Source organism: Notechis scutatus, chromosome 1 (genome assembly GCF_049901735.1).
Source record: "Notechis scutatus isolate UNSWTSFEM ecotype Mainland chromosome 1, rNotScu1.2, whole genome shotgun sequence".
In the NCBI taxonomy this organism is placed as follows: domain Eukaryota; kingdom Metazoa; phylum Chordata; class Lepidosauria; order Squamata; family Elapidae; genus Notechis; species Notechis scutatus.
In genome coordinates, this window is record NC_142009.1 from 77,776,799 (window position 1) to 77,789,037 (window position 12,239).

Consider the following 12,239-nt stretch of genomic DNA (forward strand, 5'->3'; position numbering starts at 1 on the left):
TTGCCAAAATCTGGCATCCCTGCTAGTAAAGGTCTTTCTAGTTCCATTCTGTCTTCAGGAACAGAAGACTTTTGCCTGCATGCTTTTATTTTATTTCTGCCTCCCAACTAAATCTGCACATCATCTAACATATTTAAAGAGATTATTTCATATGTCAGAAATTGTGCTGCGTCGTGATGAATACTATTCATATTTACTCTGGTATGCAAACAGTTATTTTCCCAGCCAGATCAGTTTTATACACTTGTAAGTAGATCCTCTTTTGAATCCTTGAACTTTCCCCCAAATCAAATTCTTTGGATTCTTCTCTTAAGTGTCTGTTTCACTGTGCTTTTTCTGAGAAAAACTGCACAGAGAAGGGTATGAATTCCATCACCATTTTCTTTCATACAATTTCCATGTCAAAAGCACCGGTGCTTCCATCATCAAAGGATTTGCTGGTGACATCATCAATGCCCAGGGGACACCCCGTTGGGGGTTCCTTTTGTGTCCTCCTGAAGTTGACCACTAAAGTGGTACCCATTTATCTACTTGTTCTTGCCTGGTTTTGAACCACTGGGTTGGTGGGAGCTGGAGCATGTGACAAAAGCTCATCCCATCCCATGGTAACAATGGGTCTTGAATGCGAGACTGCAGATCATCAGCCCAGTATTCTAACCTCATGAGCCAACACACTCCTATTTTCTTTCATGAATGGACCAAATAGAAGGAAAGATCCATGAAATCCTTGGTCAGTATTGAGCTTGGTTAATTAATTTTCCAAATCCATCTGAAGTTGCAAATATAGATAATTATTATAAACAATTTTATAGTTGTACAGTCTCTACCTTGGAGTAGGGTCAGAATTCCAGATTTGGCCTTCTCTGTTCTAGGTCAGATTGATAATAGTCCACTAGTTGTTTTTGGTGCATGGTTGGGCAAACAGAGACTAGGCTCACTGGAAGGGTTCTACTTGTAGCATTTTAAAAACCTGTCCCCTTCAACATTGTATGTTTTCTTCCCTTCCTTTCCTTTGTAAGATCTGGCAGTACACTTAAGCCAAAAATGAACCAAAACAAAGACTTAAACAGACGCTTGCAAATTAAATAAAGCAGACTTTTATTCTTTGATCACAGCTAAAGATCTGGGAAGAAGTTCCTAGCACATCACAAGAGACATGGGAGGAAAATTCTACAAAATATAGAAAGATGCCATGTCCTTTTTATACCTTTAAGATTCTTACAAATCAAGTAAGTGCATTGTAGAAAATCTCTAATTTAGATTTACATCTTTCCTGCAAAAGACAAATCTTTCTTGCAATGTTTACCTTTCATTATCTCTTCTCCTATTGTCCATCTAATTGATCACAACTGACCATTTAAGGAGGCTATTAACAGCATGCTTCAAAGGTGTGGATTCCTCCGAATGGAGGTACCTTATGTTCCCAGGGGGTGATGCTAGGGTGAAATTATCAATCCAGGAGAACAGATGGATTCAGATTGATTTAGATGGGACAATCATGTGTCTTAATAGGAGAGGGATGTAACTGATTGCAGGCATGTGTTTATAATTGTTTTGCAACAAGTGAAAGGTTAAGGAAATCTTTTTACAACAGCAAGATAACAAATGCCTATAGAGTAACTCTCTACTTAATGCTATAATATATTTTACTATATTTATTTATTATGACTATTCCCTTCACCTTGTATCCCTAGATAAGCATGCATAGCCTTACCATTTAACTCTGTAACCTTTTGCTTTTAGGATCATGGAAAAAACTCTTCTAAAGGAACATTGTTCAGACAATAAGATGATTTATATGCATGCATCCTTCACTCCAGAATGATGTCAATCCTACTGCCACAGCCTAAAAGACAATGCAAATCGACAGGTAGTATGCATAAGAACAGAAGGGACATTCATCTCCAAAAGCATTGATTCAGCCCTACCTTGATGATAATAACTCCAAGAGCTCCCAAGCCAGATTACTACGCATAGTCTGAATTTGGCACAACTCATTGCGGCATCTCATTTGGGTGGTTCAGTTTTCACCTCCAACTCATAGAAGCCACTTGCCCAGGGCATATACAAAACATTTCCATGGCTTCTGGTAATCCTTACTTTTTGCAGCTCAACTTCTTCCTGACCTGTTTTCCTAAATGCAAGACAGTGTAATTGATGTGTCTGATAATGTTCAGATCACAAAACTGATTCTGAGTTGAGGACTCATCTACAGACAGATGAATACAAAGGGGAGCTTATCAGACTACATGAGTGTTGTTACATTTGGTAGAAACCAACTCTGCCTTCTCAATAAGAGTCTCATAGTGTAGGTGAAGCATGGAAATAGTGGTGTCAATTGTTTCTGGATGATTTCATGCCTTGAGAACTGGAACACTTGCCGTCACTGAAAGAAAAAAGGATTCTGCTTTGTATCAGAAAATTCTCCAAAATAGTACCAGACTATGTATCCATTAGTAGAAATTCAAATGCATCAGGCAGTAAGATTATGATTCCAAAGATTACAAAAGAAAAACATTTCCCCCCAAATAGCTAATTTTTTAAAAACCCTAAGTGGATATAACAGCAATGCGGGATTGTTAATAGAATAGATGGACTTCAAAGTTTTGCTTTCTTCTGACCTTTGTAGATTTGTCTATTTACCATGGAAAAAATCTAAAATCTCATCCGGTCACATAATGATTTGCTTGCCTTTAGAAATTATGGGTACCTCACCACTGGAGGCTTTTAAGAAGAGACTCGACAGACATTTGTCTGAAATGGTATAGGGCACGGGTCTCCAACACCTGGTCCATGGACTGGCACCAGTCCGCAGCATCCCAGAAACTGGTCCACACAAACATACAAAGCCTCCTTCATGGGAAGCAGCACGCAAAACCACAGCTCCTCTGGTTCACGGAAAAACCTTTCTCCATGGAACTGGTCCCTGGCGCCCAAAAATTTGGACTAGAAGACCTTTCAACCATATTATTCTATATTATATGTTTTCTATATGTAATTAGTTAAATTAAGCTATTACAGGTTGAAGATATGTACCCTACTCTATTTTCTATCAATAATTAGTGGGAAATAATACTGCTGCTGTGTGACTGTTTGGCACCAAATTGTAGTACTGCAATACTGGGGGAGGGGCCCTGGAATCTGCAAAGGAGAAGCTGTCATGGAAAGCATGTAACTTGCACATTATGGTTGCTCACTCTTGTACTGAAGGACAAACTAAAGAGCAGCGTTGCATTTTATACAATGCTTCTAAACAATGACAAAAATTGTCTGTTTTCAATAGATAGACCCCCCCAAAATAGTTAAAGTGTCCTGCATAAAAATCACTGAAGTTGAATGTGTGATATAATCAGGGGGGGAAAAGAACCTTGTGAAAAGTTGAGAAAACTTTAGATTAGTCCCAGCATGCTAACTAAATTTGAATTGTGTCAAATTGCAGTGCCCATATATCCGGGTTCCAGGAAGAGATGTAACTTCAATTTCCTTTTCTGTCATTACTTGACAGCAGAAATACATCTATAAATATACAAAGTTATTCTGGTTTCTTTCTCTAGTATTTGTACACAGCTCCATAGCAATTATGCTTCTTAAGCTTAAACACCAAAAACCAAAAACATTATTTTCCAAAGAAAGCACACAATGTTCAAATTAATTTTGCAGAAAAATATCCAGATATTTGTACTGGTTCAAAAAAAAGAAAAACCCCAAGAAACAACCCCAGCCCCCAAAGTGATAAATGGGTAAATGCTACTGAATTCCATAAACATTCTGAATTGGACCCATCTATAGATTCCAGGCAGATTTCTAACACGTTGAATTCAAACTTATATACTGCATAAAAATACTGTTACAATTGTAATTTTACCTTCCCAAACCAAATATCTTTATCCAAATGCATTAGATTCTGCATACAGTTAGTGGGATATGCATTACAGTTCAACCACTCTGAGAACATTTATCTATCAGTCAACCTGGCCCTAGTGCCTGAGAAAATTGTCCAAGTTTTTAATGCCTTTCTAAAGGCTAACAAGTTAGGGCCAACTGTGTTGGAGGATGGGGAGAGTGTTATGTTCGGTTGGTGGGGCCCATGAGTAGACGAGGCTCGAGTAGTGAACAACAGCTCTTTATTTTACAGAAAGCCATCCAATCACGATCCGGCTTGTCTGGGCCAATAGGAATTGCAGGTTTTCGAGCCTGCTAATATGGAACAGAGAGGAAGAGATTATTCCAGAGGCCAGACACTGTACAGAAGAAAACACTATAGATGACATGGTTTCAGGAAAGGGATCTGAAATGTTCCCATCGTATCAGAGCATAGAGAAAGGCAGACCTGCAAATAATTCAGCTTGTTCCATATAAAGCATGGGGTGTTTATAGTGGTGGGATTCAAAAAAATTTACTACTGGTTCTGTGGGCATGGCTTGGTGGGCATGGCTTGGTGGGTGTGGCAGGGGAAAGGATACTGCAAAATCTCCATTCCCATCCCACTCCTGGGGAAGGATACTGCAAAATCTGTATTCCCTCCCCACCACACTAACCTGCTTTCCAGCTCCATTCTCCTGTGCAGGACAACAAAAGAACACCCAGCTGATCAGCTGGGACTCAGGAGGCAGAAAATAGATGGGGGTGGGGCGGGGGTGGGTTTCTACCGGTTCTGTCCACCTCTGTAAAACCGGTAGCTCTGAAGAGCAGGAGACATAGAACCGGTTCCATGTCTGCTGATGTTTTTGCCCACCCACCCACCTGGGCTCTTACCTGACCTTTATTTCCTGATTTTTTCAACTTCAGCTGCCATGTGAGGCACAGCTGCAGTTAAAAAAGCAGGACAAAGGGGCTTTTTGAAAGGCTACTTCTCTGCACCCAGTGTGCTGATGACAATTTATAGGCGCGCGCCGGCAGCGTGCAGGGAAGCACATCGTAAATCACCAAAGCTCGTAAATGACTGAGCTGGTAGTTAACCCTGTTGGATCCCACCCCTGGTGGCATTTGCCAGAGGTGGTATTTGCCGGTTCTCAGAACTACTCAAAATTTCTGCTTCTGATTCTTCACAACTGGTCAGAACCTGCTGAATACCACCTCTGGGTGCTGAGATCTGGCCTGCAGAACCACCCTGGAAACAGCAAAGGACTGGCCACGGTGCCTCTGCCAGCAAAAATGGAGCTCAAACCTCCCCCTCCCCCCACAGCTCCATTTTCACTGGCAGAGGGTTGCAGGAAGTTGTTGCAGGCAGAGGGTTGCAGGAAGCCATCACAGCCAAAAATGGAGCTTGGGAGCCCATTTTCGCTGGCAGAGCACTCAGGCCACAACAGGCGCCCTCGACATGAGTGATGTCAAGCTGACCACACCCACCCTGACCACATCCATTCTGGCCCCCCAAAGTCAAACATAACACTGATGTGGCCCTCAATGAAATCAAGTTTGACACCCCTGATATAAGGCATGGTAGCTGATAACCAGCACCTTGAACTGGATCCAGAAGACAGTGCAGCTCAATAGTGGTGTTTCATGGCTGCAGTAACGTGCACCCATAACTACTTTGCTTTTGGGATCAGCCGTTGTTTCTGCAGCCTCTTGAGGGGAACCTTGCAATATCCCAACCAGAAGGTGCTAGAGTGGCCAAAATCACACTCTCAGTCTAGAAATGGGGGCAATTGGCACACAAGGTAAAGCTGTTGAAAAAGCATCCTGGCCATGGCTCCTGCCAAAAGCAGGAAGGATCTATGAAATGCTCAGTAACAGGTCAAACATAACGATCGTTATATTATAAAGGATATATTGGTACAGGTAGACAAGTAAAGACCTGTCCATTGACTTCAAGATTATCCTTCAATAGATGGCATGATCAATATGCTGCTGAGAGTCTCTAGATTGTGGCAAGATAGAAACATGGACAAGACAGATAGAAATGTTCCACAATATTTAGACAATGTATAGTAGGAACTGATTGCCCATCAACAGCTTTCTATAAATGTGCTGGTCACCAGCTAAAGACATGTTCTTAATTCAAATGGATACTTCAAAACTAGAACGCCTCTTAACAAAGGAAAGCAAATATACTGTATATGTCACAAGATAATGTTGCAGGATCCAATCTGGCTCAATTGCTGGGACGCAATTTGGTGTTACGAGCTTTCGGATTTGTGCTGGAGCCCACATCCTCTGAGAATTTCTCTCCGCTGGAATATGTGCTTTGGCCTGTTCTATGTGTCTTATTTATGTGGTGCCTGGTTGGGTGTGGCTCTTACTGCTTGCAACATTATCCTGGGACACACATATTTGCTTTCATTATATTTCATTATATTTTGCTTTTCGGCCACATATCGCTTTCAAAGAGTTTAACAGCAACAATAAATTAAAACATAAAACACTTTTTTTTTTTTTTTACAATATGCATCCAGTCTGCCCTGGACATCATGAGTCAAAAGATACGTATGCATCAAAGACTTGTCTAAATCAAAAGACAGCCACCCACACCCTGCCGGAAAGTTGAGAAGACACTAATCTGACCTTGCTAGGTTGGGAATTCCAAAGTACTAATAAATCTTCTTCTAAAAGAAGCCAGGCCTTCAGAAGAATGTCCCTAAAACATCCAGCTACTCCCAGGAATGTGAAATACTACTCTAGTCTAGCTGAGAATTTAGTCACCTGGGCATAACTTTTGTGCAGTAAAGTTGACTTCGGGGGAAATAATTTGATTTCTGAATATTGTGATGACGCCATATCGAAGAAAGTTAAGGAAGGAGAAAATCTCATTAGCACTGGGATAATAAGGCTTAATTTGTGTAAACAGGTGCCTTAGTGGAAATATTTCCCATCAGTTTTGTGGAGGAAAATAAAAGCATCCCGCTGTCATCTTTCCATTGGAGGCAAAGACAGTTTTGGCAAATGGGGGAGGAGGTGTAGGGAAGAGAAGAAAGTGATCAAAGCAGTTGATGGAGTAATAGAAGGCACTATAAAAAAAAAGATATAAGTGACAAGAGGGTCATAAAAAATAAAAATACTGCAAGAAATAGGAAAGCCAGAATCTTGCCACCTCTTAAGTACTTTCCATATTCTCTGGATAGTCCTAAAATGAGCTTTCCCAATAGTTTGCTCTGCCTAAGAAAGGAGCCAGATGTACTTTGTGTTCCGTATAAATCCTAGGAGAGCCATCTGGCCTAGTGGTTAAGACACCAGTTTAAAAGTTAGGAGATTGTGAGTTCTAATCTTTAAGCACTTTAAACATAAACCAGGGGGGATGGCCTTCAGCCAGTCACTTTCTCTCTGCCCTAGAAAGGAGGCAATGACAAACCACTTCTGAAACCTTGCCAAACAAATATCAGAGACCTGTCCAGAAGGTTGTAGGACTCAAGATTGACTTGAAGGCAGCAAATAAATAAAGCCTGGAGGAAAAAAAGATTCTCTCTCATTAGCTGCTGAATGGAGATGGGGATTGGTCTGCACAAAGCCAGGGGCTGTGATGTTAGAATACTTGAGAGGAAATTTGTGATTTGGATGAATGAAGTGCTTGAGCTATATTTGACTCCTAATCCAGGGATTTCTCATTCTTAACTTAGGTAACAATCACACGATTGCAATCATTGTAAGCGTGACAAATTTTACCATAAGTCATGAGAAATCTAAAATAACTGCATTTTTGAAGATGGCAGCAATGACTGCCATGTTTTGGCTCAATTTTTCTTGAAACTTAAAACTAATTGTCATTGTTATAAAATGGAGGGTTGTCACTATTATGTCACAAATTAAAAGGGCCATTTCTCTTATATGTCCTTCAAAAACTCTAGAATAGCCAAAGTACTATTTTAGGTGGAGAAGTAATTTTCCCCTCATTTTCATACAACAGCTTCAAGCTTCTTATGTATTCATTTTCTCTTTATAGTATCTATTAACGCGTTAGTCTTAGGTCATGTGAGATAAAAGTTTTTCAGATTTCCATTATTATAATTTGAAAATAAGAATTCCTTAAGGGTTTTAAGTAAGCAAAATGCAATAGTTTTAAAAGAGCATTCATATTGATAGAAGCAGAGTTCAGGAGTCTTGGTGGATGAAATCTAGTTTGAAATGAAGTCTGTGGATGAAGGTGTAATTGTCAATAAATAACTTTCTGGTATGTGCTGTGAATGTATGCAGAGCATCTATATTCATGATTTTCCCACAACTATTCAGGGAAGCCAAATTTTCCCACAAAGATTTCCTCTTTCCCCGACTTCTCTGGAAGTCCCAGCCATTCCTTTTCATATTTATTAGATCAGCATTTTTGTTGCAAAAACAAGGGGCCATTGTTCTGCCTATTATTATTTTTTGCAATGATGTTAAGTTAGATCTCAGTATGTAATCAATTAGTGATGCCTGTTCATTCCGGTATTATTTTAAACTAAACAGTGGCCCAGAATTGCATATTAATTAGAAAATTAGAACCAAGCTAGATATTTGCAGTATTCACACCTGAGTCTTGGTAATGAAAACATTTGCCTGATTTAACTCAGCCACATCCCAGTCACATTTTTCATGATTTCCACCCAGTTTAATTAAGTGAAAAATTTCTGTATCAGTTCACTACATGGGAATTGAAATAAAACATCATCATCCTCATCGCTGCCGCCACCACCAGCAAAAGAGCCTGAAAATTATATTTTGTTTTAATTTTTCTCATTAATTAATCAGATGGATTTATTAGTGAACTGATTTTTAATCAGTGAAGTTTACATATTTTTATTTAACTTCTTAGTCTGCTTGGAACTAAAGTATTATAAACAGCCCTCTTGTTCTTCAGAATTATTACATCCATTTATTAAATCAGGGACAACCTGTGCTTTCCTCCTGAAATACTCCCCAAAGCCCTTTCAGAAGTGATGATAGAATTCCATGTGGAGAGAAAAATTATTCTGCACAAGCAGTGTTATCATAAAAGTAATCATCAATGTATTTGATTCATTTCACCCAATATTAAATTTTGATTAAAATAACTTTGTTCTTTCCCCATCCACTTCTTTTCCTGACTCTTTTCCCAGCCAGAAGACCTTTGATCCCTGTTCTCTCCATAAGTGGCAGAAGAACATACCTCTACAACTGCCAGGAAAGTAAAAACAAGTTTGTAAGCATGAAACTGAATTACACCTGAGGTCCAGCAGAGAGGGGATGAAAATTAGTTGGACTCTTATGTTGATTCACTGATCAGTCTTCTTTCCAGACTAGGAGCTGTTTCCTGTTCTGAGAAGTGGGATAAAACCTGGAGACGATTCATAAGATATATGAATAATATTGTCAGGCACAAAGGATCAAGATTAAGTTGCAATTCAAAAAGGATTTATAGCTCAAGCCTATACACAAAAATCTAATCAGCCAAAGTTCAATACTAAATTGGCACCAGGTAAAGGTAAATGAAATTCAAGAGGGGTTGAACTTAAAGCGTTGTGGCAATGTAACAATTCTAAGCTGATGACACGTTTTACTCCATCTCCTTGCTCTGCCTTTTCTTCTCCTACAAACATGGACAGAGGAGAGTAAGAGATGGGCTAATTTATCTCCATAGAGCTTCTATAAGGTTCACTGGTGCAGTTCCACTGCCCAAATCTTTTTCATTTCACATTTGCAAGGAAGATTCCTTACCCAGAGAGGCAATATCCCAGTGACTCTGGGCATACAAAAACAACAGAGTATGTGCTCCTCCAGTGCCTACAGAGATATTCATGTGCCTAAATACCCAGGGTGCACAAGACAATTTTATACTTCCCTGTTGTTTGCAGACACTAATCCCAAAATAACAAACTATGTTGCCAATGTCAGCAGTGATTAAAATCTCTCAGATGATGACACCATCTCAAACCAGCCTTAATTAATGTTTAACTTGAGAATGATTGTATAGTAATACATTAGTTAGCCATATATCAACCTATACATTTTTCTATTTAATTAATATTTTAATCCCTTTTATAGATTTTTAAAAGATTTTTGTATGTGTATGTGCATATGTACATGAATATATACTTTTTCAGCTTTTAAAATTACTAATTGTTTGTATTTTATTTGCCTTATCCTGGTCTATGACTGTAGTCAAGATGTAACTGATTGACAGTGACAAGAAGATAAAGCTTGAATGGGAAATTCCAACTCTTTTAGAATACTAGAATGCTGCAGAAATAGATGTGTTTACTTGTTCATTAGACTGTAGGGCAGTCACAGAAGTGATAGCCAATCAGAACTTGTTCCTCCAGACCAAGAGATGAGTTGATCAATGTTTGCGCCAGTCAGCATGGGGACCTTATTCTTATCCCATTGGGTTTGTGCTAAGCCTCTCCATCCCTCTCCTGTAGAAAATCTGTTTTAAAAAACTATGTGCCTGGAAAGATGATAAGCACCTAACTGCTTATATTGCTATTATTTGGCTAATGAACCAGTCCTTCATGACCAGCCTCTGTGCTGGGAGGCCAAGAGCTGGGAGATGGTGCCAGTCTGGCGTCCCACCAGTAGCTGCCTGGAATGCCCAGTGCAACCCATAACCCTTCTTCCTTTGTAGCAGTCTTCACTGCCTGCAAGCACCATTTCTCACCTTGAGACTAGAACAGGGAGAATAGGATCAGGCACAATGGTAAGTTTGCAGCAACAATATCAAAGAAAATATTGGCAAAGTATTACCCTGAGTCACTCTGAGAGTGAGATTGGCAGTATCTGAATTTGATAAACAAACAAAATAAACATAAATTGCACTCTATACCCATATCTAGAAATGGACAGTTTTCTGCGGTGTATTGTTCCTACCGGATAAAATAAATATGCTTGAATATCTTGTACTATTAAATTACATTGTATTCACATTATCCAGATTGTACACAGTTGTCTGTATAATCACCTATAGATTTGACTTTAGGAGAGTGAAAAATAAAAATACATATTTACTAAAATGGATATATATATATATATATATATATATATATATATATATATATATATATATATATATACCAACAAGCGAAACATATATATATATATATATATATATATACACACACACACACCATGTTATACACACACACATACACACACACACACACTAATATATAATATATATTATATATATATATATATTAAAACAACAGTAAGCAAATTAATACTAGCCAATTAATATTTGCTATGTAATTAATGTAAACTAAAGTATGTAAATTAATATTTACTATGACCCAAAAAAGAATTATGGACTGGCTATCACTTATCTTCCTGACTAAAACTTTAATCCAATGAGATATACATTCTATTCAAAGCTATTTGTTACTGACCTTTAGATCTTTCAGTGTAAACAAACCAGTGTAGGCTCCAGTTTCTTATCACAGCCTACGTGTGAGATGTGCCTTAACAAGCGACACAGACATATAGACTTCTTAGATGGGTGGAATGTCTTCACTTCATCTGGAACATTTATAATACTGTCAGTTGTCTAATTCTAAACAGGGGTCACAATAAAACAGAAGGCTGAAATTATAACTATCCAAATATAATATGGCTTCCCTATACATTCAAGGGAAGTCAGTCAATCAATCTATCAGGAATAGAATGGAATGGAATGGAACGGAACAGAACAGAACAGAATTCTTTATTGGCCAAGTATGATTGGACACACAAGGAATATGTCTTGGCGCAAATGCTCCCGGTGTACATAAAAGAAAAGATACATTCATAAAGAGTCAAGAATCAAGCTAGTTAGTTAACTAGTGCCACTGAGCCAAGCCTGATTCCTAGTGATCTGTAAAAACAATAAAGCAAATGTAGTTTTTCCTTGCCTTGATGAATTTAGTGTTGCCTATGATAGATGTGCATATATAATAGTGAGCCTGAATATGACGCCATTGTTAATTTAGACATCACCATCAATTATAAAACACGTGTTTGTACTTTTTAATTTTGGTTAGCTTCCCATTGATTGTAGGAACCTTTCTCTGTAGCCAGTGTTAATTCACAGATTTAAATAGATTGAGAATGGAGGGATCATCTGGTATGCAGTGTGCTTAAAGGTATCTCAGTGTAGCAATTTCTTGTGAATGTAGTACAGAACTCATCGTTATATCCCACTATCTTTTGTACAAAGATGCCTTCCTACCATCTTTGGAGGGCATCTCCTCATTAAATCACCTTTATCTCATCCCTAGCTCCTCTCAGATAATGCTTAAACTTGCATTTAGTTTGTTTCTTTTTCCAACACAGACCCATCATAGGAACAATCTGCAATATGGTCACTATGACATGGT

General features: G+C 38.6%; 1 long non-coding RNA gene across 1 annotated transcript; it reads right to left on the reverse strand.

Moving 5' to 3' along the window:
• Positions 1-1,084: 1,084 nt before the first annotated feature.
• Positions 1,085-9,697, reverse strand: LOC148132873 (uncharacterized). The gene is made up of 3 exons (XR_015746954.1): positions 9,610-9,697; positions 9,118-9,229; positions 1,085-2,386 (listed from the first exon to the last, which is right to left on the reverse strand). It is a non-coding gene; the product is annotated as an uncharacterized LOC148132873 (long non-coding RNA).
• Between the last annotated feature and the right edge of the window lie 2,542 nt (positions 9,698-12,239).